The sequence below is a fragment of the Acomys minous genome (genome assembly GCF_964271855.1).
Source record: "Acomys minous genome assembly, chromosome: 2".
Classification (NCBI taxonomy): Eukaryota; Metazoa; Chordata; class Mammalia; order Rodentia; family Muridae; genus Acomys; species Acomys minous.
Genome location: NC_140484.1, coordinates 1646267 through 1672362, shown reverse-complemented (window position 1 = coordinate 1672362; position 26096 = coordinate 1646267). Strand labels below are relative to the sequence as shown.

The 26096-nt window shown below is 51.9% G+C and overlaps 1 long non-coding RNA gene across 1 annotated transcript in view; it reads right to left on the bottom strand.

The window, feature by feature from the left end:
• Window positions 1-216: 216 nt before the first annotated feature.
• LOC311585107 overlaps window positions 217-26096 on the bottom strand; it is a 45561-nt gene continuing 19681 nt past the window's right edge. Inside the window, exons 2-3 of the long non-coding RNA XR_014775098.1 lie at window positions 1443-1547; window positions 217-400 (exon numbers count right to left, since the gene is read on the bottom strand). This is a non-coding gene — a long non-coding RNA (uncharacterized lncRNA). The remainder of the gene's footprint in view (window positions 401-1442; window positions 1548-26096) is intronic.

Sequence of the window (26096 nt, the reverse complement as noted above, 5' to 3'; positions counted from 1 at the left end):
GTCTTCCACTGAATCAGGAGCTCACTAATTGGCTAAACTTGCTGGCCAGTCTCCACCCTTTTCAGCTAGGGTGACAGATGTGTATAAGCAGGTAGGGATTTTTTAAAATGGATGCTGGGGATGGGAACTCAGGTCCTTATGCTTGCATAGCAAACACTTTACTGACTGAGCCATCTCCCCAGGACCAGAAAATTCACTTCTTTTTACAGAGAGTGATTGACCTCTCACTGGTGGCTTTATTCTCATGTGTTTTCAGCCCAAAGGCTCCTGGGTCATTTTCCCAATGGCCGCATTCATTTCCAGACTTAGAAACTTCCATTGTCTTCCATGTACTTCTTGCACCAATAGTAGCAAGACACAGACACTTGTTGGACAGCTGTTAGGAGCACCACAATCTATTCTAAAAAAGCAAAGCAAAAGCAGGTGTGATGGTGTCTATTGCCTGTAACCCAAGACCTAGGTGGACTGCTAAGAGCTCAGGTCCAGCATAGGTCCAGCCCAGCCCCCCAACATCAAACCATAGCATGGAACCCTAAAGAAAAACAGTCTGCCCATGGCAGTTCCCTCATTGTGCAGTGGCACCAGAGGACTGAAGGTTTTTTGCCCGCATGTGTCATGGAGACAGACTTTAACTGTCTAATCCTACACTCAGGATCACAGAGTACCCTGCAGAGACGGGCAGACATTCAGTCTTTGCTTTTCTGGTCCCAGAAGGCTCAGTGATGTATGCACAAGGTCACTGTGACGGCTTGGTGGCTCTTCTGCTAGTCCCGTCCTGTGTTTTGGCCACATGTGGTGTCTAAGTACTTGTGAATCAGTGGGAAGTACCACTGGTCTCTAATTCTAGTTTCAAGGCTTAATTAGAATTAGTGTGTGACTGGGTGGGCGGTGGGGGGGATGGGAGATGGGGTGTGCGGGAGAGAGGAAGAGGAGAGGGGGAGGGAGGAGGAGGGAGAGGGAGATGGAGGGAGGGGGAGGAGGAGGGAGGGGGAGGAGTTGGTGGAGGGGGAGGGGGAGGGAGGGGAGGAGTTGGTGGAGGGGAAGGGGGAGGGAGGGGAGGGAGAGGAAAGAGGGGGAGGAGGAGGGAGGGAGAGGGAGAAGGAGGAGGGAGAGGAGGAGGGAGGGGGAGGAGCTGGTGGAGGGGGAGGAAGGAGGGAGGGGAAGAGGGGGGAGGGTACCACTGTTGTTGTCTCAGTGTCCTTTATGGCATTTCCCCCAGAGTCTCAAGTTGTCTACGATAGTCATTTTCTTCTCCTTCTTCTTCTTCTTCTCCTCCTCCTCCTCTTCCTTCTTCTTCTTTTTCTTCTTCTTCATGTGTGTGTGTGTGTGCATGCGCGTGTGTGCATGCGTGCGTGTGCGTGAGTGCGTGCGTGGGCACACATGCCTACAGAGTTCAGAAAAGGACGTTAGATCCCCTGGAATTACATGTGACTGAGAATTACCTGATATTGGTGCTAGGAACTAAATCTTGTCCTCTGACAGAGTGGTTTGTGCTCTTAACCCCTGAGCCATCTCTCCAGCCCCTCATTTGGAGTTGATTACAACACCTAGAAAAAATAATTAAACATGTTGCTTAAATAAATGGATAGATAGATGACAGGCAGACAGATAGACCATAGATGATTCTGAGGCTGACTCCAGCTCCAGTCTGGTTCCTGGGCTTGGACCTCCTTCTCCCAGACAGGCAGACAGACAGACAGGCAGGCAGGCAGGCAGACAGACAGACAGATCATAGAAGATTCTAAGGCTGACTCCCAGCTCCAGTCTGGTTCCTGGGCTTGGACCTCCTTCTCCCATCTTGGGCTGCAGCACAGTTGTTTGCGGGTCTGGGAAAGCCACTCTGCTGGGTGAGCTGCACCTGCTCGGTGGTCCAGACAGGCTTCCAGGCCTTAGTCTCAAGAACACCCTGCTGGAGACTTCAGGCTTATCCTAGTTTCTCATCGTCATGGATGACATTAGGAAAAACAAACAACACAGTCACTTTCCCTTTAAAAATGGTGGGAGACTGGGTCTAACCAGGCAGAGACTTCAAGGCTAGAACAAATTGGTGGTGTGGGGGGGGGGACTAAAAGGTCATTCAGGACTGGAAGCAAGGACTCACTGCCCAAGGGACATTTATGATGTTACCCAGAAGGACAGAACGGAATGGGATACCTGGAGGGGAGGGAGGAAGAATTTGTGGGGCCTTTCAAAGTGCTCAGGAAGGGAATGGAAAGGAAGGGAAAGGAAGGGAAGGGAAGGGAGGGGGCGGGGAGGGGAGGGGATGGAGGGGAGGGGAGGGGAGGGAGGGGAAAGGAGGGAATACACACCATCAGCATTTCACACAGGCACACATCTACATCCCACCACCCAGACATGTGCACACCCTCTATAGACATACCTATCCACACTTAGATTCACACACATACACTCACACCTCCACACCCACACTCACACAGACACATTCTCACAACTCTAAACCGCACCCACCCACAGTGCCTCACATCACTTTCAACATGAACAGTCCATCTTGAACTTGGGGCCCATTTTATTTACGTCACCACTGAGTAAATGAAGTGACTCACCAGAGTGTCTCCCAGTGTCTTGGCATCGTGGTCTCCACCGCACCCCTGGAACAGCCTTGAAGCCAAAGCGTGTAGGCAGAGGGCGCCTGTTCCTCCCCTACATTTATATGTGCACTGTGGCTTGCCTGCATGTTTGCAGTAGCAGGCTCCAGGGGGGCGGGGGACACAGCCCAAGGACGCAGCCTTAATGTTGGGAAGGGGGCCCTTGGAGAAGCAGAACTTCTGGCACACTGAGTTTGAACTTCCAGCCCCTAAAACTGCAAGTAATTAAGTGTGTGTTGTTTAAGTCACGAAACCTGTGGTGTTTGTGGTGCAGCCAGAGTAGCATTATAGAGGCAGCCCTCCAAAGCTGGCCCAAGAGGCCCCACCCCTGGTGTTTCCCCTCTGGTCACCCCTCTGGCTCCTTCTCCCCGACTCCCTCCCTCCATACACTCCAGGATCCCACACACATTTCAACGAAGGGCCTTTGCCCCACGTTCTCTGCCATCTCACTCTTTTGTGTGTGCATGCGTGTGAGTGTGCATGTGTGTGAGTGTGTATGTGTGTGAGTGTGCATGTGTGTGAGTGTGTATGTGTGTGAGTGTGTATGTGTGTGACTGTGCATGTGTGTGAGTGTGTATGTGTGTGAGTATACATGTGCATGAGTGTGCAGGTGTATGAGTGTGTGTGTGAGTATACATGTGTGAGTGTGCATGCCTGTGAGTATACATGTGTGTGAGTGTGTATGTGTGTGAGTGTGCATAGCTGTGAGTATACATGTGCGTGAGTGTGCATGCATGCATGCTCTACCAGAGGTTAACCTTGGGTCTCTCACTGGGCCAATTGTTTATCAAACCCCAGGTGGCCTGGCTTTGCTTCTCCTGCCTGAAATTGTAAGCCTGTACCACCGTGCTTGGCTTTTCCAATATAAGTCAAGGGTTTTGGGGAATCCAACCCAGGTCTCTCTGCATGAGTACACAACGAGCTGGCTAGTTCTATGTCAACTTGACACAGGCTAGAGTCATGTAAGAAGAGAGCCCCTCAAGTGAGAAAATGCCTCCATAAGATCTGCCGCAGGCAAGCCTGTAGGACATTTCCTTAATTAGTGATTGACTGGGGGGGCGGGACATCTCACTGTGGGCGGTGCCACCCCTGGGCTGGTGGTACCGGCTTCTATTTATTTATTTATTTATTTAGATTTTTTGAGACAGGGTTTCTCTGTGTGGCCTTGGCTGTCTTGCACTCACTTTGTAGACCAGGCTGACCTTGAACTCACAGCAATCCGCCTGCCTCTGCCTCCCGAGTGCTGGGACTAAAGGCGTGCGCCACCACTGCCCAGTGGTACTGGCTTCTATAAGCAGCAGGCTGAGGAAGCCATGGACGGGGAGCAAGCCAGTAAGCAGTACCCTTCTGTGGCCTCTGCATCAGCTGCTGCCTCCAGGTTCCTGTCCAGTCTGAGTTCCTGACCTGACTTCCCTCAGTGGCCATGCAAGCCAAACAAACCCTTTCATTCCCAACTTGCTTTTGGTCGTGGCGTTTCACGGCAGCCAGCCCTTGGCAGACTGGCATCTCCCTACCACTTAGACTCCTACTTTCAAAGCAGAGCCCCCTGCTTCCTTCAAGTACTTTGTCCAAAGGCACTTTCTCCATGAAGCTTACTGTGAAAATAAATTGCGGCTGGCTTTGTATCACCTGCTATTTCCAGCTCCCCTGTCACGTATTAAGCTTAATTTCTCTTCGCCCGCTGATCGCTTTTGCACAACCACGGCGCAGGAGAACAAGATATGTGTCTGTTTTGCTTAGTGATAAATCCCAAGCGCCCAGGACTATGACGCATGCTCAATTTCTTCTCAATAAATGTTTCTTGATTGAGTGAGTGAGTACCCAGGCCTCACCCCTCCTGAATTAGCTTGCCTGCCAGCAGACCACGTCATACCAGGGCTTCCCAGAAGAGGGCAGCCGAGGAACGCCAGAGACCGCTGAGCGGCGGCGCTTTGAACTCCAAAGTCTCTCAAATGCCAGATAGCTGCGCCGGGAGGAGCGAGCTGCCGCCCCACTTACTTCTAAGGCAGGCTTTTGCCCCTAACAAAAGCGTTTGGTGTAGGAGGCCTCTAGGGAGCCGATAAGGCTCCGTGGCACAGGAGGTTGTTTACCAAAATTCAGGTGTAAAAAATCTGAGAAACTGTTGAACAGAAACAAGGTCAGGCAGGCTCCCACGGCGGGAGGAGGGGTTGGAGGCGGCCAGCGGAGTGGATCTGCGTCACTCCCCCAAAAGGGCAGAAAATGTCGTTTGCCCTCTACTATCTGGGGAAAGAAGTTAGCCCCTAACTCATGCCCAGGCGTAAAGTCTCTAGTCTTCTTCTGAGCACTCGGCAGATGACGTTCCAGGAACCAGCCCCGACACCCACCCCGGGTCAGTCAGCCTTCTCCCCCGGTGCCTCTGTTACCGATTCAATCAGGGAATTGAGTTGTGGCGGTAACAAAACCTTCAAAGGCCAAGTTCAAGGTGAAACTGCCTTAGATCAAATTCAGTATTTGAGTGTGTCTGGTTGGAGGCTTCAGGGGTAGGCGTCGCTAGAGCTCCTGACCCAGAACTGGCCAATCAGCGGGTCCGACTATCACCGCTTTGATGACGACAGCATTTATCCACAGACACTCACCGATATGTAAGTGGCATCATTCCACGAATTCCCAGAGCAGCAGACCCTTAAAGCAGTGGTTCTCAACCGGTGGGTCGCGACCCCTTTAGTAAGTCTCTATTTCCAAAAAATGTTTACATTATGGTTCACGACAGTAGGAAGATAATTTTATGGGTTTTTTGGGAGGTCACCCCAGCATGAGAGACTGTATTAAAGGGTTGAAGCAGTAAGAAACTTGAGAGCCACTGTTTTAAAGTCTGGGCCCTTTGTTCTCATTTACAGGCGACACCAGAGAGGTTATCCCTCACCAAGAGACCCAGCCGCCCCTGCAGCTCACCCTCAGTCACGTGGGAGGAAGCATCTGCGCGGTGGGGGTGGGGGTCGGGGTGAGGGGCGTCACTATGGATCCTGCAAAATTGAGAGAACATAGATCTAGCCCAGTCTCTGACAGATGGGGAAACTGAGGCCTACGGGGTGGATGGGAGCTTCCCAAGTTTACCCTGACCACCAGACCCTGCAGCCTGCTTGAGCAGTGTGCGCAAAGACGGGTCCTCTGACTTTGCATCCCTGGCGCACGTGTCAGACCCACTCAAAGGCTTTTCTGGGTTCCGGGTGTGATGTTTGTACGCCCAGCACTCAAGGGCAGGAGAACCCAAATTCAAGGTGGTCCTCAGATCCTGCCTATGAAACCAAATCAAAGCTTGACTCCTAGTCTGTACCTGTGTGGAGGAGCCCTCCCCTGCACCACTGCCACAAGGCAGCAGTCGGAGTCCTGTGCTGTTGTTGCTTTTGACTGGTAGGCTGCCTCTGGGCCCTTGTGAGGAGACCCCTGCCTTCTGAAGTGGTTCTCCGGTGTCTGTTCTCAGTTAGCACTGTTCACATAAGGATGCAGCCAGGCTGGCACGTGAGTGATCAAAGCACGGTGTGAACCGTCGCTGCTATTTAAAAGTTGTCTTATGTCCCATCTTCAACGCTCGAGCTGGTGTCCGGTGAATGGCCAGGTGCTCTGTCCGCTCATGGCTTCATTTCACACGGCGTCTTCAAAATCTGGTGCAGTCTGCTCTTATGGGCCTCACTGTGGCTCTTGCTCAGATGCTCCACAGCTTCTCGTGGCCAGTGTCTACTACTGTCCAGGTGGTCAGTCTGTTCTAGGCTTTTCCTCGCTCTCAGCAGGCCAACATCAACCTTTGATAATCCTTCTTCCTGGGGGCTTCACAGTCTCTGTAAATATTTCCTGTGTCCTCTGTCATTTTTTTTTAACACGTTCAGTGAGCTGAGCTGGGATAAGGAGGTGGTTGACAGTTGCCGCAGCACACTCTCCCTGCGGTGGGCTTGGTCCCAGGGCCCCAGAGCCGGGACCCTGGACACCTTGAGACAGTAAATGGTGTTCGTCCTTGGGAGCTTGCCTCATGGTGCTTCAGACAGCTCCGTGCCTGGAGTGGATGTGCCCTCTGTGGCCGTTCCTGCCACTGAGAGTTACTAAGGAGACAGACTGTAGTGACGAACGGTCTACGCTTTGGAAACAGGTGAAGCCTGGCTTCACCTACCTGCATGGGAGGTAGTGGGAACTTGGGTTCTCCTGGCAGCAGCCATCTCTGGGGCTCCTGGAGGGGGCCAAGGTCAGGGCCACAGAGCTGGACTAAGGGGTCATCAGTGAGAACAAGGGGAGGGTCCTGGGTGAGACCACGTGGGGTACGTAGACAGCTGGCACCGCTTCAGGTTAGTGGAGGCCCTTTCTTTGCCCAGAGTTCTGTTGTCAGACGACCTGGGTTCGTGTTCTGGCTCTGCCGTGGGCCACGTGCATCTGACCAGGATCTGTCTATGCCTCAGTACCCTCATCTATAAGGGGGGGGGGCATGGTTCCTTGGGTTTTCCTGAACACCAACTGGAGCGTAAGGCTTAGCATCGTGCTAGGCTAACATGGCTGTTCTTCACTGGGCAGAACTGGTTCCCCAGAGCCCTGCATGTCAGAAAAGAGGTACCCTGTTATTTCCTCTCAATTAACTATTTTATGTGTTAAAAACCAGAGCAGAGCCCAGGTCTGTGCTCAGGAAGAATGACCTCTGAGGTGAGTGGTTACTTGAAGAGACACGTTCAGGGTTGTCTGTGACAAACAACACCAGCTGGCAGCGCCCACATCTGGGAGGCATGGGTAAGAGGAGCGAGGAAGGAGACCCAAGGAAGGTGTCTGGGTCTAGGTGCCAAGGAAGACACCTTCTGTGATTCAGCCCCTCTTAGTAGCTACACTTTAGCAGTGTAGTATTTTTGGTTTTGGTTTTTTTTTTTTTCTCTTCATTTTGAACACACATTACCTTTTCAATTAAAAACAAAAATAAAAACCAAATAAACAAAAATTCAAACATACAACTCTCCCTCAACCACTGATAATTTGTTATTGGGGGGAAAACTCCAAATTTTGGAGAGAGAACATAAAAATAGGGTGCTATTTTATTGCTAGGTGAAAGACCAGGACTCCTACCTGTGAAGACGTTTGCTCCTTAGTTCACTCTCTCTGTGTCAACATTTACACACCTGTCAGAATATCTCAAGCATTGAGAAAACAAAAGGGGACCATGCATTAGGTAATTCACAATGCCCAAAGAAGGAAGGAAGCACACACAACAGCAAAACAAAGGGGTTCATACTTATATACCTAATAATCAGAATATTTCAAACCCACATCAATAACCAAAGGGCATTACACACACACACACACACACACACACACACACACACACACACACACGTGCATACACACACACACCACTTCATACTTCCACACCAACAACCATCATAATAACATCCCAACAACAACAGCATTTCACAAATAAACTAACAAGCAGACTCTCCCGACTTGAATGCTTCAACAGCCCCCACAAACCACTGCATTGATGCACCCCACCGGGGACCACAGCCTTCTGAGCAACACCCCTTCCCTTCCCCCCCGATCCCCAAGCTCCTGGATTTGCTGGCTGCTGCAGCACATACTTGAACACCAAGACATTAGCCTGTGACTTTCTTTTCAGATTAATGAGCAGAAAAAGATTGGAAGAGGGAGGGGGTGAGAATGGCGGGAGAGAGCAATTACACCCAAATCTTTTCTCTGTTGATTAGGGATTCCTTCTCCAGCCTGCTTTGGCTCCGACTAAATCTTTTTCTAATGAGATGTGGCTTATCCAGATCAGGGCGCTAAGGAAAAAAAGTTGCAATTAACTTTAAGAAGAAAAGGAGTGAGTGAGAAAGAGAAGGAAATGTGTTGGGGGAGGCAGGGCCAGGAGTGGGGGCAGGGACTGGTGCAGTGGGCATGGCTGTTGGGCATGGCCAGCTCAGATCAGGCGGTTGGGCAGGCGGAGGAGCCTCAGTGACAGCTTAGGATTTGCACTTTGGATTCCAGTGCTGGGAAGGGCCCTATGGAGTGCCTGCTAGCTTGGACCAGCTCTCTTGCCTGCTTTCAGTTCAGCCATTCATCAGATATATATTTGAGCCAGTTCTTGTCTTGGGAGCTGCTTGGAGACAGCTCTCCAGAAGTAGCCAGAAGCCAGCCTATTACAGTGGGCTTCAGACGTAAGAGCTGAACTTCAGGGTCCTCCTGGGCTGCCTCACTCTACCTACATGGGAAGAGGGTTCAGAGCCACTTCGGAGGGGAGGTCGGAGAAGAGGAGCTGGAGAGATGGTTCGGTGCTTAAGATCACATGCTGCTCTTGCGGAGGGCCTGGGTAATGTTCCCAGCACCCGCTCAAAACCACCTGCTATCCCAGCTCTAAGGAGACCTGAGTCCTCAGGGCTCAGCAGGGACCTGATCTCCTATGGACACACCTACACACACATATACGTAATTAAGATAGAACAAGCCTTTCAAAGAGAGCAGAGAAGAGCTAAGGTGGAAAGTGACACCACACCAAGGTGGGGAGAAGAGCAGCAGGCAGCTGCCCTCTGCACAGCTCTATGTTGCCGTACAAGCTCAAGCTGTAGACTAACAGCTTCTTCTTACTGGGGCCCAATGTTGTCACCTGTTAGGGAAAGTAAAGGAAGAAGTGGTAACTCCTGGGCCTTTGCCCTCCCTGGATCCAACCAAAAGCACAGACGGTAAGACTCTCACTTTCTGTCTTCAGCATCACAGGACACTTGTGCCTTCCTGCATTTTATCCTCAGGAAGACTGGGGTTTCCCCGCTTCCAGGGTGATGATCATCCATCAAGGCATGAAAGCACCTAGCCTGGTGCTTGTGGTGGGGGTCTCATATTAACAACATGACACCTGTGTGCCGGCCAGGCCAGAGACTTTGAGTATGGGATGTCTGGAATGTATAGAAGGGCAGGAGTGGGTATAGTTCCCATTTTATTTGTCCCTTACATCCACAAATAGTCACGTATGCTAAGGGGCCCATGAAGTTCATGCAAGGCCATGTTCCTTTACTCTGCCCATTTCACACTGCCTTGTCTGTCCTGTGGGATTCCCTGGGTGTCAGGCACAGAGCTGTTGACTGCAAGGTAAAAGTGAAGCTGGACTTGTCTAAGTCTTTCCTTATTTGAGTGTTTTATTTTTTATTTTTTGTTTTTTGCTGCCCAAAGAAGAGGAGCCTCTGCATGTGAGAGGCCACCACTGAACTTCTGTCTTGAGAGGATGCTTGGTGATCCTCCATCAAAGAAGGAAGCCAAGGAGATGAGCGTGTGTGTGTGTGTGTGTGTGTGTGTGTGTGTGTGTGTGTGTGTGTGTGTGTAGGAGGGGGCATATCAACTTAGCCCATCTTTCCTGTACCTATTTTCCAGAGAGGTTGCCTTCAGGCCTCAGGAATTTTTTCAGAGGCTGCTGCTAGGGTCTCAAGCCAATTCTTCACTGCTCCACTGCTCCCCCCACCACGTTAGCTGCTGGGGGCGTATTCTGGATCCCCTCATGTCTCTCTCTGCCTGTTGCCAACAGAATAAGCGTATGTGTTAAAAATCCTAGCTACAGTGCTAAGTTAAAAATTCTTCTTAAACATATAGTAAGGTCAGATGATGGGAGGAGAAAAAAAAAAAGAAAACAAAACACAACCCCGAAACCGAAATTGGACACAGAAGGGCAGATGTAGACCGAACAGGAAGTGCTGGCCCTAGGCTAAATGAAACAGCTGTGACCATTGTTCAGGACCAAGAACTGCCTTTGCAAACTCCGTGCGATCTGGGCTCAGAAAGCAGATGTTAGTAATTACAGCACATGAAACCAAGGGCACAGGATTAGGAAAGTGACGAAAAAGAAATGGTACCAGTAGATTTATAGCTGGCTCAGGCAGATCTGCTCAGGTCAGTAGGGAGGGGGTGGGCAAGCCAGCCTGGCTTCAGAGGCCTCCCCCCCCCCCCATTTTCGATAGAATATAGCCTCTTGGCCTCTCAGATCATTCTAGAATTAAGAATTTGTTAGACTGTGTTGTGGAGGTAGGCTAGAGAGGTTGCTCCCAGCTGCCTTTGCAGGAATCCATGCTTACCGAGTCATAGCCAAATGCCTCTGACTCCAGGGTCCTACCTGATAAAATCCCCAGTCCTGGAGATGTTGTGGTAGGAAAAGATTCAGGCTCCTCAAGCACAAAGCCTTGAGTTCAAATACCCAGCGCTCACATAAAAAATAAGGCTTAGCGGCATGTGCCCACAGTCCTGGTGTTGGGGATGAAGAGAGACAGATTCTGGGAACTCGCTAGCCAGCCATTTTGTCACAAACAATGAATTCTAGGTTCAGTGAAAGATCCTATCTCCAAAATAAGGTGAATCGTGCTGGGGGAGACACTTGACCTCAACCTCTGGCTTCCACGTAGATAGACACACAGGCAAGTGCAGCCACACACATGCATACAACACACACAAAGCCCCACGTGCCAACCAGGTCTCTGAACAGGGGAGTGGTTGCTCTGCGGAAACTTTTGAGGACACAAAACTAAGCAGCCACTCTCAGAGCTTGTTTGTCCTGCTATTGCAAAGTTCGCATTTAAAATCCAGGAGCTCTGTGTGACTGAGGTGGAGTCACATTGTCAGGTCAGCCAGCTCCTTGTGCTGTGGAGAGGAGGCGGCATCCGGGAGGATACAAGGGCCTCTGCAGAAAGCCAGCTAGGCAACTTCCTGGGCTAATTATATAAGTAGAAAAAGTTTCCACACACTTGGCGGACATCCCCCCACGCTTTTTCACTGAGATTAGGTTGTAAAACCTAACAAAATAACATGCTCACATCCAAAATAAAAAAATAAAAACACCCCCCAAATAAAAAACAAACAAACAAAAAACCCAAAAAGAATAAAACAAAACAAAAAGCCCAAAACAAAACCCTCCCATCTCACCACCCGTCAGAGGGGACGCCTCGCAGAAAGCTTCGGAAGAAGGTAAAAGCATGTGTTTGCCATCTTTCCGCCTGATATGGAAACCATATGCTGAAATACACTAGCAAACACACTTAATATAACACTCTCTTTTATTAAATGTGGTTTTATAAACGCTCTCCCCAGCCAGGGCACCTTTGCTGTGCTGGAGGCTGGAACTTGGCAAAAATATTCCTCCCACTGTTACATCTATTGATACACATTTTTTGAAAATGAGTCTCGGACCCTCGGAAAATAGGCTGGTTCTGATTATTACTGCGAGAGGGAAGGGCACAGGACGGCATCTTTTTCCCTCTGATAAATTAAAAGGACTGTAACGGGTGCTTTCTGTAACCTGTAAAAGGGCAGAGCCATCTGCGATTCATTTATCAGCTCCTTATAGAAGATTTATGTGATTAATTCGGGCAGAAGAGAGAGAATATGGATTTCCCTTCTCGGAAGGCACATGCACCCTCACACATGCACACAGGCACCCACCCATGGGCAGACATCTCAGGAATGAAAAATGACTAATCGTGTTATTGGAACTGGTGGACGCCGGGGCCTCCGTGGTGAGATAGCAAGCTTCTGCCCTGCTCAGGGGGCACCCACCCTGTTTCTGAACAGTTCACAGGTCCAGGCCTGGAGCCTCCGAGCACCGAGCACCGAGAGTGGAGGACGGCACCCGGATGCTGCTGGGTTGTTTTGAGGAAGCAGGATCCCTTAGTGCCAGGTACCCCAAAGCCCCTAGGACAGGGTCCTCAATGCAGCGTCTCAAAGACCCTCTTTCCTGGCGGAGTTACGCCAGGTGCGCGTTCTGCTATTGCCTCAGAATCTCTTTGGTTTTTTTCTATTCTTGCTACCACTGGGCTACTACATCTCAGGCCATTTTTAGTGCACATGTGTGTATGTACAGGTATGTTCACATGTTGGTGTGTGTGTGTGTGTGTGTACACACCGGGGTCACAGATCAACTTCTGGTTTCCTTCCTCGGGTGCCGTCCACCTTGTTTATGGAACAAGAGTCTCTTACTCGGCCTGGAACTCACCAAGTTGGCTAATCAAGCCGCCGGCAACCCCGCCCCCCCCCCACTCCCCCCTCCTGACCTCTGGCCAGCAACCCCTCCCCTAATGCCCCCCTCCCAGGGATCTACTTGTCTTTGTCTTTCTTCCCTGTGTTGGGATTCTAAGCACATTCCGTCTCACCTGACATTTTTGCATAAGTTTTAGGTTTTAGGGCCCCCACCCAGGTCCCCGTGCTTGCACAGCACGGCAGGTACCTTATGGCGCTCCCCGCTTCCTCCAGTCCTCTCTGACCTGTCCCAGTAGATGGAGGCAATAGCGTGTGCTTGGCCCGTGCTAGACAGCCCGATGGTCCGCGGCGGCGTGCCCGTGTCAGCTGCTCCGCGGTCTGTGGGATCTAGCTCTGTGTTGGCTAGCCTTTCTGATCTCTAGTATATCTACCCTCCTCTCTCCTGGGCTGCCCCTGGCTTCCATGGCACAGCCTTACTCCTTATCACGTGTAGACCGCTGACAGAGGTGGATGGTAACAGCTCAGAAATGGATTCTCGGAAGGGACAAAGAACTAAAGCAAGAGGAAGCATGAAACCACACAAGATGACTTTGGATAGCCATGCCCAGAATGGCAATGCGTGGGAAGTCGGGGTGCCCCGCTCTGTCGCCTTTGCCCGGGGCAGACATTAATAATCGATCACAGACTAAAAATCTGCTCGGCACAGCCCCCTAGATAGCCTCTACTAAATGTATCATAATCAGCATATGAGTGCCTTCCAACAGAGTGCTTCACTTTGGAGAAGGACAAATAGGAGCCCAGAAGTAAGAGGCCAGACACAGATCAGCTAGGAAGCTGGACCCAAGCTTAGACTCTCTGGCTTTGCCACCCGGCACCTTTCACAGTCACATCAGCCAGGCTGGTCCAAGCTGGCACAGAGGTCACAAACCTCTGAGGCTCACTGACACTCTGCTTCTCCTGTAGAATCTCATGGATGCTGCAGAGGCTCCAACTGGGGTGGGGTGGGGTGGCCTGAACCTGCAACGCGGAGTCTAAGATACTAGAGAGAAGTGGAAAATGTCTGTCTGGAAACTTATGAGTAGACACTCCCCACTCTCACTTGCAGGAGCCCACGCAATGTCTGGATCACAGGCCACCAGGACAGCAGCAGCTTAAGGTATGAGGGTTTGTCTCCCCGCCTTAGACATTTCTGCTCCTCTGTGAGTTCCCCTGGGGAAGGAACAACAGGGTTTTGTGACTGTGGGATGCTTTTTCAAGTTTCTAGGTCAAGGGTTCCCTCTACAATCCGCTCCTGCTGGTCCCTAGGCTGCTTCTTAGCCTGGGATGGCTCTAGGAGGCTAGGGAGGAGTTCATCTCCGGCTCTATTAAATTTCTGATTGGCTGAAAACAACATTTCCACAAAAGAAAACTTGATCCAGGGCTCTGGCCCCAGAAACCAAGGGTGGGTCTGAAACACGGCATATGTGGTAAGGGCATTTTCAGTGCCTTGCTTAGTAAGTCTGTTTGTTGAGCCTGAGAGAACTGTTTAGCCAGGAACCTGCCTCACAGCTCCTGCCTGTTTCTGTTGTTTTTTTGCATATGGAAGCATGCATGTGTGCACATATGTGCTGGAGTCGTACCTCAGGCTTCATCTGACTTGCTATTTATTTATTTATTTATTTTTGTTTTGTTTTGTTTTTGGAGACAGGGTTTCTCTGTGTAACCTTGGCTGTCCTGCACTCACTTTGTAGACGAGGCTGGCCTTGAACCCACAGCGATCCGCCTGCTTCCCGAGTGCTAGGATTAAAGGCATGGCCACCACACCGGCTCCTGACTTGTTTTTTAGATAGTGCTTCTCATTTGACCTGGAACTTGGGAGCTTGCTATGGAGTGAGGCCAGCGATCAGCCTCCCCCTGCTTGCCCAGAGTTGGAATTACAGGTGTGTGTACGCTCTGGCAAAGCCTTACTGACATCTCTCCCCAGTTCCTGTGTCTGTGATTTCTGAGGAAGCCTGAAGCCATTCTTTACTTCTCTGTTTATACTCTGGATTTCCACTTCATATAAAAAGAAAAGTTTACTAACAAAATCTTAGTGTGGCCCAGCACAGCCTCTTGATAAAATTATGGTCATGGCTCTGCTATGACATAAAGAATGAAGCCTTGGTGGCCTCTAACCATGTCCCTTAAGAGGCTTTGTTACTCACACATCATTTATTGAGTAAAGATATCAATCTGTGTTTTGGGAGGAGGGTTTTTTGAAGTGTCACTCCTAATGTGGCATATCCACACAGCGAAATGTTGTTCACCCACTGACCTATGGATACATTCTGCAATGTTTATGAGCTTGGGAGAAGACAGACACAAAAGGTCACGTGCTTGCTTTTGCTTTTATGAAATGTGTAGAACAGGTAATTCCATAGAGATAAGATGTAGATTGGCAGTTGCTCTGGGCTGATCGAGGGCGGGCAGGAGCGGGATTGATTGGTACCTGGCACCGGCTTTCTCTTTAGGGTGACAGCGTGTCCAAGGCTTGACAAAACCACCGGTTCACACCTTGACAAAGGTGCCTCATGGAAGAAGGAAGGGTTTGCTTGGGCTCATAGTTTGAAGGAATAGAGTCTTTTATGGCAGGCAATACATGGGAAAGAAAGAGGCTACTGTTCACAGCCAGAAAACAGAGAGGGAGAAATGGCGGTGCTTAGCTGCCTCTCTTCTTTTTCCTTTTCATTCAGTCAAGGACACTAGTCCGTGGAGCAGTGGCACCCACAGTCAGAGCACACCTCCACTCTCAGCTAACCCTCTCTGGAACACCCTCACAGACACAACATGCCCAGAAGCATGTCTCCTAGAGAATTCCAAATCCGGTCGGTGAAGGTTTTCACACGGGCTTCGGATGGAACTAGTACGACCTGCCGATGTCCCAGCGAAGTGGCTGGAGAAGCCGTCCCATACATTTTTTTGCAATGAGTTTGGCTGTGGTGAGAAGGGATGACGCCACTGTGGCAGCTGGAGAGCGCTTGTCCAACCCAGAGGTGTTCTGGTGAGAAAAAGCACAAAAACACACCGGTGGAGTAAACACAGACCCAGGTTCCCCCTCGGTGGAGGAGAAAGGACGGCCTCTCCCAGAGGGTGGTTGGCATGGGACACGAGATAAGGTGTGTCCAGCATTTGGAATAGAGCCTGGCATGTCACAGGCTCTGGTCAGCATCATCACTCTGCCAGAACAGCGGCATGTAGTGGCCCCGGGGACAATCTGGTTGGAAATGGAAAGAGTTCCTAGAGGTTATTCCTGGAGCCGTAACACTCGAAGGAGCGTGTCCATTGCATCAGCTTAGGTCCTGTGTGACAATGAAAATATATTTACACTTCTCCAAAGATGCCTTTATTCACACCTCTCACAAGGCTGTGAACATATTTATGTCAAATAATAACACCATTATTATCTTTGAGCAGCCTGAGGTATCTTCAGTGAAGGGAGGTAGAGAAATGTGTTTCCCCGACTCCTGCAAACAACCCATACATAGGTGCTTTTAGAAACTGTAATGTCCACATATGAGGACCCAGAGAGAGTCAACAGCTGACCCTGGGTTTGGTTCTGACACCCATCAACAGTGCAACTTAAGGAAAGTCCTTCTTAGGACTTTAGTGTTATCACAGGAAGGTGGTGCTGGTCAGAGGGGTCTCTGAAGAGCCTCCAAGCAAAAGGCCTCAGCCTATGACACTGGTGCTAACTTCATCACCAGCCAAGTGAGCTGGACTGGGCATGCTGAGGGACATGCCCGGCACGTGAGACTTGCTGCCTCTGTTCCCAGGATTGTGGGTAGAAGCCTGCAGCACACTGGCTAGAGAGGCATCTTGCTGCTGGTTCCACATTATTGGTTCCACATGTAGTTCTGGGGTCCCCAGCAGCTCTCTTACCGTAAGTTCGCTTCCACCCACCCATGGATGGGCCCCGGCTTGGAAACAGCCTGTGGAGATGGAGTCCTGCTCCCATGGGATCACAGGATTGCCCTTCTCAGGAGAGGAGAATTTGGAAACTCTTGTGAAAATGAAGGCAAAGGTTGGACCCACATTGTCCTAAGCCAAGGGATGCCACCAACTGCCAGAAGCTAGGAGAGAGAGATCTGCCACGGAGTCTCCAGAAGGAACCAACCTCCCTCGGCCTTCCATCCCACATGGTGCCATCCAGGGCAGCCTTCAGGCTTGGTGAGGACCGTTGTGTGTGTTGGGATGGTATGAGTGTGGGCGCTCCCAGTGAGGCTGCCTGGCCCACCTGACGCCCCCTTCCCTTGGAATGCTGTGATATGATACCAGCCGGACGGGACCCGCTGTGGCGGATGAGAGCTGCCCCAGTGACAGCCCAGCAACTGGACTTGGCTTTTAAAACAGGAAGGCAGAGCAGAGAGAGAGAGAGAGAGAGAGAGAGAGAGAGAGAGAGAGAGAGAGAGAGAGAGCGCTTGTTCGTCAGGCAGACAGTTCTTGGTGTGTAAGTGTGCATGCACACGCAACCGCGTGCACCAAATAATTGAACGCACACTCCAGGACAGGAAAACCCTTTATTTCCAAAATACCTTTGGGCATAACCTCTGCCAAGACGTGTGGTTGGTGCTGGGGGCAGTTATAAGCTACAAAGAGGAAGTCCACACTCACTGCTGGAGACGGACAATACACAGGGACACAAGATGGACATTCTTCCTTTAATAAAAATACTTAGCAACTGGGATTTCCTGACATACTCAGATTGGACAGGCCAGTGCTCTGCAGGAGCAGGTCAGCCACGGGGGTGGGGGGGGTGGGGTGGGGCACAGGTTGGGGGGGAGGACTGAAGCCATGCTCCCTGTCTCGCATCCCTCAGTGTGTATCAGTGTCACTGTGCTTTGCATGGGATCTTGAGCACCTAGACAATGCTTTAGCTAGGGACACGCCCTGCTAAGCATGTCTGAAGACTTTGGTGAGTGGCAGAGCCACCAGGCATATGGTATGCAGCATCACACAGGATGGAGAAAGCAGCGCTCCCGGAGAACGAGGCCCTGTGCTGAGCCCCAGGAAGCTGCAAAGCACCAGTGGCCTGGCTGAAGGAGGGTGGCGTTTACAGTCCTTCCCAATCCTTGTATCTTCAGCCCTGGGGTGAGGATATCTTGGCAGGCTGGGGACGCAGGACTCTGCCATGCAGCCCAACTTGGAGTGTCCTGGCCCTCCAGAGAGCCCTGTCCATCCGTGCAGTCACACGCAATGATACGGAGGCAGTCCCACTTCTGTTCCTTGTTGGAGCCACAAGCCTACACCCCCCCCCCCTGCTGCCTTTGATCTTCATCCCACTCGGCTTGGCCCAGCTTGGAGGTCTCCTGCTGTGTTGCCCCAGGATGGGTCCCCAGCTCACAAGGTTTCACTTCCTCACAGTACCACAGCTCAGATCTGACCTCCTGCCTGCTTCGCTGTACCAGCAGGAGCTCTCTGAGATCCCCAGGGGGGAACAAAGGAACTGGGGAGGGCTTTGTAGGCTGGGAAATCGAGGTAGACAGATTTTGATGGTCAGTGAAAATGGCCTCCTTGGCCTTCGGAGTTGTGCAGTGATGGGGGTTGTAGAGAGTGGCGGAGGAGTCAGGATCTGGGTGGGAGGGTCTAGTTACCTTCCAGTTGAAGCTGTTTCCTGCCAAGGAGGGAAACAGCTACATTCACTAATGTTTTAGGGCCTCAGTTTGCCCATCTTTAAGATGGCAGTGGTGAGAACAGTTTTGCTGTGGGTTGTTAGAGGGCCCAGTGACATCGCATGTGTAAGTAAGAGCTCCCAGCTCTGTGAATATGACCTGAGCTCTGGCTATTGCCTTGGAAGACTGCCAGCAGCCTCTGCATGCGCAGCCGCAGTGGGTCCTGAGAGCTCTTTTCCTGCCTTCTGCACCACAGGCCTCTACCTACATTTTTTACATTCATGGTTCCTCCCTCCCCTGGCCCCTGGTCCAGTCTGGCTCTGGTGAACTCCGAGGGACTCTATAGGCGCTTCCTCCAGCTTCCTTGCCAGAGCTTTCCCACCTCCCTCCCTTCGCTCTTAAGGCCCTCTGTAATCTGACCCTTGTCTGAAGTTCTCCTAGGCATGTTAGACATGCTACATCTGAGCAGCAGCATTTCTATTTTCCTATTTATATAGAAACAACAACAACAACAACAACCAAACAGCAACCAAACAAAACCAGACCACACCTGCCTTACCTGACAAGAATGCCTGACGGTAGGTCGAGCTGGTGAGCTGTAGCTGGGTGTAACCTGAACAACATATTCCTGGACCACACTGTGACTTCCTTTCTTTGGGGATTTTGTTCACATCTTTCATCCCCCTTTCCCCCCACTGGCCCCCCCAAACCCCCACAGGGCCTTGTCACCCTGAGCCACCACTGTCCAAGTCAGTACTCCACTCAGAGCTAGACACACACTCCATCCTGGGAAGCTTCTCTATTTACGCTCTGGGAGCCATGTCCCTCTTGCCTTAGCTGCGTTGTGATGTATCCCAGCTCTCAGATGATGCTCCTTCTCCGGTCCACCGTCAAACCCCTCTCCACTGAAACCTTCTCTGTACTTCTCAGGTATCACAAACCCACCCAACAGATGCTGAGGGGCCTTAGCTAAAGGATGGGAGTAGATGGATGGGTGGCCTGAGGCCACATAGGTGTAAAGGGATGGGCAATGTCCTCTGAGGCCTTTTTAAGACTGAGATGGCTGGTACCTGAGCCTTTCTCTCCCTCTCCCTCTCCCTCCCTCTCCCTCCCTCTCCCTCCCTCTCTCTCCCCCCCCACCCTCTCTCTTACTCTCCCTCTCATTCTCTCTCTCTCTCTCTCTCTCTCTCTCCCTCCCTCGCTTATTTTCTTTATTTTTGTGTGCGACAGGATCTTATGTAGTCCAGACTGGCCTAAAACTCAAAATGTCTATGTAACCAAGGATGACCTCTTGTCACTACCTCCTGAGTTGTGGGATTACAGGCATACACCACCACACTGTGTTATGCCAAGTGCTGAGTGAGTGCCGAGGGCCGAACCCAGGGCTTTGTGCATGCTACACCAGCACTCTACACCGCTGAGTGATCTACCCAGTCCCTGGGCAGCCATTGTCAACATCTGGTCCAGATATTACACATAGGATGGATCCAGAGTGCCTACAGAAGAGGGGTTTTGGTGCGGAAATGGAAAGGTCAGCTAGGGAGGGGCCTTGTCTGGACCGTGTCACGTGCAGACCAATCATATCCTTAAAACAACGTGGATTCAGCACACTCCTTCTTTGGGGGTGGACTGGAGGTTGGCATGCCCCCACCACCGCTACATCAGAGGGTGAGGATGCCCATGTGGCACGGCACTCCTGCTGGGGAGTCTTAGGAAGAGCCTTGCCAGACTCAACTATGGCAGTTGGGATCCCATGGGAGTGGGGGGGGTAGGGGTGACTGGGAGTGAGGTGGGGGTAGGGGTGACTGGGAGTGGGGGGGTAGGGGTGACTGGGAGTGGGGGGGGTAGGGGTGACTGGGAGTGGGGGGGTAGGGGTGACTGAGAGTGGGGGGGGTAGGGGTGACTGGGAGTGGGGGGGGTAGGGGTGACTGGGAGTGGGGGGGTAGGGGTGACTGGGAGTGGGGGGGGTAGGGGTGACTGAGAGTGGGGGGGGTAGGGGTGACTGGGAGTGGGGGGGGTAGGGGTGACTGGGAGTGGGGTGGGGGTAGGGGTGACTGGGAGTGAGGTGGGGGTAGGGGTGACTGGGAGTGGGGGGGTAGGGGTGACTGGGAGTGGGGTGGGGGTAGGGGTGACTGAGAGTGGGGGGGGTAGGGGTGACTGGGAGTGGGGGGGGTAGGGGTGACTGGGAGTGGGGGGGGTAGGGGTGACTGGGAGTGGGGGGGTAGGGGTGACTGGGAGTGGGGGGGGTAGGGGTGACTGGGAGTGGGGGGGGTAGGGGTGACTGGGAGTGGGGTGGGGGTAGGGGTGACTGGGAGTGGGGTGGGGGTAGGGGTGACTGGGAGTGGGGGGGTAGGGGTGACTGGGAGTGGGGGGGGTAGGGGTGACTGGGAGTGGGGGGGTAGGGGTGACTGGGAGTGGGGTGGGGGTAGGGGTGACTGGGAGTGGGGTGGGGGTAGGGGTGACTGGGAGTGGGGGGTAGGGGTGACTGGGAGTGGGGGGGGTAGGGGTGACTGGGAGTGGGGGGGTAGGGGTGACTGGGAGTGGGGTGGGGGTAGGGGTGACTGGGAGTGGGGTGGGGGTAGGGGTGACTGGGAGTGGGGGGTAGGGGTGACTGGGAGTGGGGGGGGTAGGGGTGACTGGGAGTGGGGGGGGGGTAGGGGTGACTGAGAGTGGGGGGGTAGGGGTGACTGGGAGTGGGGGGGGTAGGGGTGACTGGGAGTGGGGGGGGTAGGGGTGACTGGGAGTGGGGGGGGTAGGGGTGACTGGGAGTGGGGGGGGTAGGGGTGACTGAGAGTGGGGGGGGTAGGGGTGACTGGGAGTGGGGGGGTAGGGGTGACTGGGAGTGGGGGGGGTAGGGGTGACTGGGAGTGGGGGGGTAGGGGTGACTGGGAGTGGGGGGGGTAGGGGTGACTGGGAGTGGGGGGGTAGGGGTGACTGGGAGTGGGCGGGTAGGGGTGACTGGGAGTGGGGGGGTAGGGGTGACTGGGAGTGGGGTGGGGGTAGGGGTGACTGGGAGTGGGGGGGTAGGGGTGACTGGGGGTGAGGTGGGGGTAGGGGTGACTGGGAGTGGGGGGGTAGGGGTGACTGGGGGTGAGGGGGGGGTAGGGGTGACTGGGGGTGGGGTGGGGGTAGGGGTGACTGGCAGGCCAGGTTCCACACACAGGTGCACCCAGTGCTTGTTGGGAACTGAAGCACAGAATGGAACAAAAGTTTTGGCGGGGCATTTGTGACCCATTAGCTCGCTTTCTTGGGGCCTATTTCTCCACGAATTCTGAGGGCATCTGCTTACCCTGGCCTAGGCCCTCTTCCCCGCCCCCAGCTCCTGTTCCCAGGCCGCACTCCTCCAGCTGCGATGAATTCAAAGTATTTTAATGACTGATGTCTATCTCCGTATGGAGTTTTGTTTTATCACTAGGCCATTTGAAAGTGTTTTTTTTTTTCTTTTTTCTTTCTTTCCCCCTTCCTTCCTTCCTTGCTGCTTGCTTCCTTCCTTCTTCCCTTCCTTTTTTCTTTCTTTCTGTATCTCTTTGAAACAGATGTCAGACAAAGGTCCCAGGCCAGATCGAGAGCAGGTTCAAGCTTTGAGATGCGTCTGAATGTCCTTTCAGCATCGTTCCATCTGATGCCCAAATCATTACCCTGTTTCCATAAGACGTTCTGAACCGTATGTTCGGGAACTAATTAGGCGTACAATTCAAGCCCGGGATCAGGTGGCGTCCTGTTGAAATATCTTAACCTTTCATGATTATCTTAATTTAGAGAAAATTCAAAACACACTCAGAAGTCTTAGAAAACGAGGTAAGTAGGAATTTACTGGCTGGCTGCTCTTCTTGATGTCAGGGTCTTTCTTTACAAGCCCAGCCCAGGCCTCCTGGGAAGTCCTCACAGCCTGCAGGGATGCGATCAGGCCTGGCTTCCCTCAGCTTGTGTGCAGCCATGCCCAGCTCCCAGCCCCACCGTCCTCCATCCATCCGTGGGCCGGGAGGAAGATTAGAAGAGTGCGCACCACACTTGAGAGTTTTACCTCCTTTTCTGAGAAGGCACAAAATAAACAGGTGGCAAATAGCCCTGCAGTCTGTGTTGTCCGGAAGGATTCACAGCCTGGGCTCACAGACCTGGTTGCCCGTGGACTGCAGTGGTGATGGATATGGGACTTCCTGCTCAGGATTCTGTTTCTTCTAGTGCAGTCTGGCGACGCCAGGGTTCTTGGGGACTTTGCCCCTGTGTGGTGTGTCTACAAAGGGTATCCGACGGGCTTACCACAAGTTCCTTGAGCTGCTTTCTGGACCTGTCTTCAGGGCGTCCACTCAATGTCAGACCCACTCTGTGCAGCCTGGGCTGTGAAGCACATCTACCACAGAAGCCTGGCATGTGACATACTTTGGGCCAGCTCTCAAAAGTCACTCCCATTTGATGTTCTTTTTCATAATTAAACTTTTAGAATAAGGTTTCCAGGCAAAGTGCCTGGTCAAATTTAAATTTTTTTTGATAAGTATGCGTCTGTACTTCTTATAACCCTAAATGTATTCCAACAGGACACGACCACACCAAATAATTGCTGGCTGCAACCCAGAATTTCAGGGTAACTGAGACTCTTGTATTTTATTTGTTAGGTCTTTCAGACAAACTTCAAGATACAATCTAATGGAGACAGTAATTCTGCAGGTTGTCAGCAAGGAGCATAGTTGGATCAGACTGGTGCTGTCCTTTGTCAACACAGCTCCACCACACAGGGCCTGAGAGTGGCCTGGGTGACCTGAAGCCCGCAGCTGTCACGTGACTCCCTGAAGGTCGCCTAGATGCATGGTGAACCCAGCTTTGCTGGACTTCAAAGCCTGGACCCCTTCGATGCTACCCCAGTGCCAAGCTGATGGTTATCTTTCCCGAGTTCTCTTTTTCCTAGCTTGCTCTGGCTCCTCTCAACCTCGTCCCCATTTTTTTTCCACAAATGTTCAAGGAGAGATTCACTCTCGTCAGATCAATGTCACTGCCGTAATGAAAACCACCACCCAGACCCACGGAGGACGAGGTCTGTGGGACCCTAATGAGAGTGGTTCCGATTATGTAGAAAGCAACCTCGTGGTTATTCTAATGTTACAAGTAAATATAAAACATTTAGAAATACTTGGCCTGGCTCTTTTTTTTTTTTTTTTCAAGTACAGATGTCTGACTCTCTGCCAGCTTGTTATTAAAAATGCCGTGGTGGTTGGGCACAAAGATTGCTGTGGAAATAAAAGCTGATGCGCTCTGAACACTTGTTTTGACTTTGCAGAGAAGTTCATGATGGCGAGGTTGGAGCAGATGGTGGCTGGGGGTGGGAACCCCGATATTCATAACTCACACTGGCTCTCTATTAGTCCCCAAACCCCAAATGTGTCCTGCCACCCCCACCCTCAGCTGCTGTCATTCTGCCCCTCACTCTCCAGGGTGTCTTCTGATCACCCTGCACCTGTCAGACTCTTGCTTGGGGGCACCGGGGTGCTGTTCCCCCGACCTTGGTGTGGCAGGCACGTCGCCTCCCCTGTCTTCTCTGGTGCACACTTCCTCCTCCGGCCTCCAGCCTCTACTTCTATACCTGTCGGACACCCTCTTGCTCTCTTAATGTCTTCCCACCAGAAAGCGAACTCTCAGGAGGTGGGAGCCCCAACACTGTGCCCATCAACAGCAGGGGATTGTGGAGTACATATGGATGCCTTGTGTCCCTCATCCCTTCTAAGGCGGACAGGAAAAGCAAAGCCTTTGCAAAACTGCGCCACTCATGGAGAACCCCCTGCACAGGAGAATCCTTATGCTCTATAAAGTCTCTGAGGGTGTGAGACCCACAGTAGGTGGGTGACACGTCACTGCGGCAGCACTTCCCTTGTGAAAGAGGATACACATAAAGCGGGATTTAGGGCTCATGCACGGCCACATGACCCCAACAATCTTCCCATAGCAGGTGGTGTGCTGATAAGGCGTGGATGGAGACACCGCTGAACATCCTTGCCACTTAGACGTCTGTGGCCCCTGCAGGCTTCGCTCTCTGGGCTCCCTAGCTCCCACCTGTGCCTCTCTGTGCAGCTGCGTGACCATTGGTCCTCAGTATGTTGCTGCACACACTTCCCCCCCCCCCATGCTGTCCCTTGCCAGCCCTTCATCTGGCTGCTTGGAGCCCCCTTCCCTGTCGGTCATCACTGGCCTGACATGGAGGTCGTGCTCTGTCATTTCGTGCCCTGCTTTGGTTGCTTCTCCCACTTTGGAGCTCTCTTTTTCTTTGTCCTCATCACCTCCCACACAAACCTGATTCTGAGACACTTTAAGGACAGGCACTGGGCTCATTTTTGTGACTCCAACATACAGTCCTTTTTGTTGATGGTGTTGATCAGGACACACAATCTCAGAGCCTCAAGTCTTTAGCTCTGGGCCTAACGCTACAGCGCTCTATGCTGTGGCTGACAAAGCTTATGCCTTCTCTGCCCCTACCCCACCCCCCCAGGACAGGAAGAACTAATATGGTTACCGGATGAGGCATTCTCTCCTGTGTATGTGTGTGAGGGAGGGAGGGGTGCCACCCTACATGTGTGGAGGACAGAGGACAACCTGCAGCTATGGGTTGTCTTTTTCCATCACGTGGGTTCTGAGGATGAACTGGGTCACAGCACTGGTAGCAAGCACCCTTACACATGGGGTTGTTTCTCTGGCCCCACCTTGTGCTTGAGACATGCTGCCTCTTTGAAACTTGAGATGTGTGCTAGGCAGGCTGGTTAGCTAGCTTCTGGCATCAGATTGTCTCTCCTCAGCTCCGGAACTTACACTGCACACGACCATGCCTGGCTTTTTGTGTGGGTTCTGGGGATGAGACCAGGTCTTCACACTTGGGGGCAGGCACTTCACCCATGGGACATCTCCCCAGGCACCAGGGCTGGCACCTAAGCAGGGGCCTTCAGGATCCCAACACTCTGCACACTCAGAAAACATTTCTTTCTCTGCTTCATTCAGATGTTTCCCTGTTCGGTGGCTGAAAGCCCAAGACAGTGGAATTCCTAGACTTTCTGTGCACACATTTTGCCTTCCCAACTTGCCTTCATGTTTTATTCCAAGACCCAGTCCAGAAGAAATTCCTCTAAAACTTCAGTTGCTAACACTGAACACATGACTTGGGAAACCAGAAATCTGCGTGGAAACAAATACCTGTTTTCGCCAGGTAAATGCTGCCGTTCACACGGGCCAGTGTTAACATTTACCACACATAGGTTATAATCAGAGCATGCCTTTCACACAGGGTCCAAGGCCACCCAGGAAAGCTTCTGGAGAACTGCTCACATGCGCACATGCAAGACCAAGGGCCCTCTCGCTCTACAGGATGTAGGATACTCTGAAGTGTTCTGCAGGCAACGTGACTCTCACATGGAGCCTGGGGTGTGCGACATCACTGAAGCCGTGGGCTAAATTGAAGCACTCTTCTCATGTACAGAATCCAGACCCATTATTTAGAGTCACACATGTAGCTTTTGAGCTTCTATGTCTGTGACACATGTGATGGTGAGATAGGACTGCTGGCGACCTTCCTAAGGCTACCATCTCAAACGTGGCCTCAGTTAGCTTCGGGTCTACTGTCATAGCCTCAGCAACTGATGGCTGTCAGGGAGAGAGCTCATAGTTTCCTTAAGCCCCTCGTGGGGGACAGCAACAGGAGGAAACACTCCATCACTGGCAAGTGACACTAATGTATTCTATTAGATCTGCTTATCATGTTAAAGAGCATATTAAAAGGAAATGTTTGCAAACGGGATGCCATACTGTGGGATGATGGATGGAGAATTCCTAATTTGGAAAAAATGTGCTAAGACAACATGATTGATGTGAGTGACCTACTTTATTTTATAAGAAAGTATGAGTTGCCTTGGGCCCACTGGTACACATATTTGGAAAAAGTTGGGTTTTTTTTCCACAT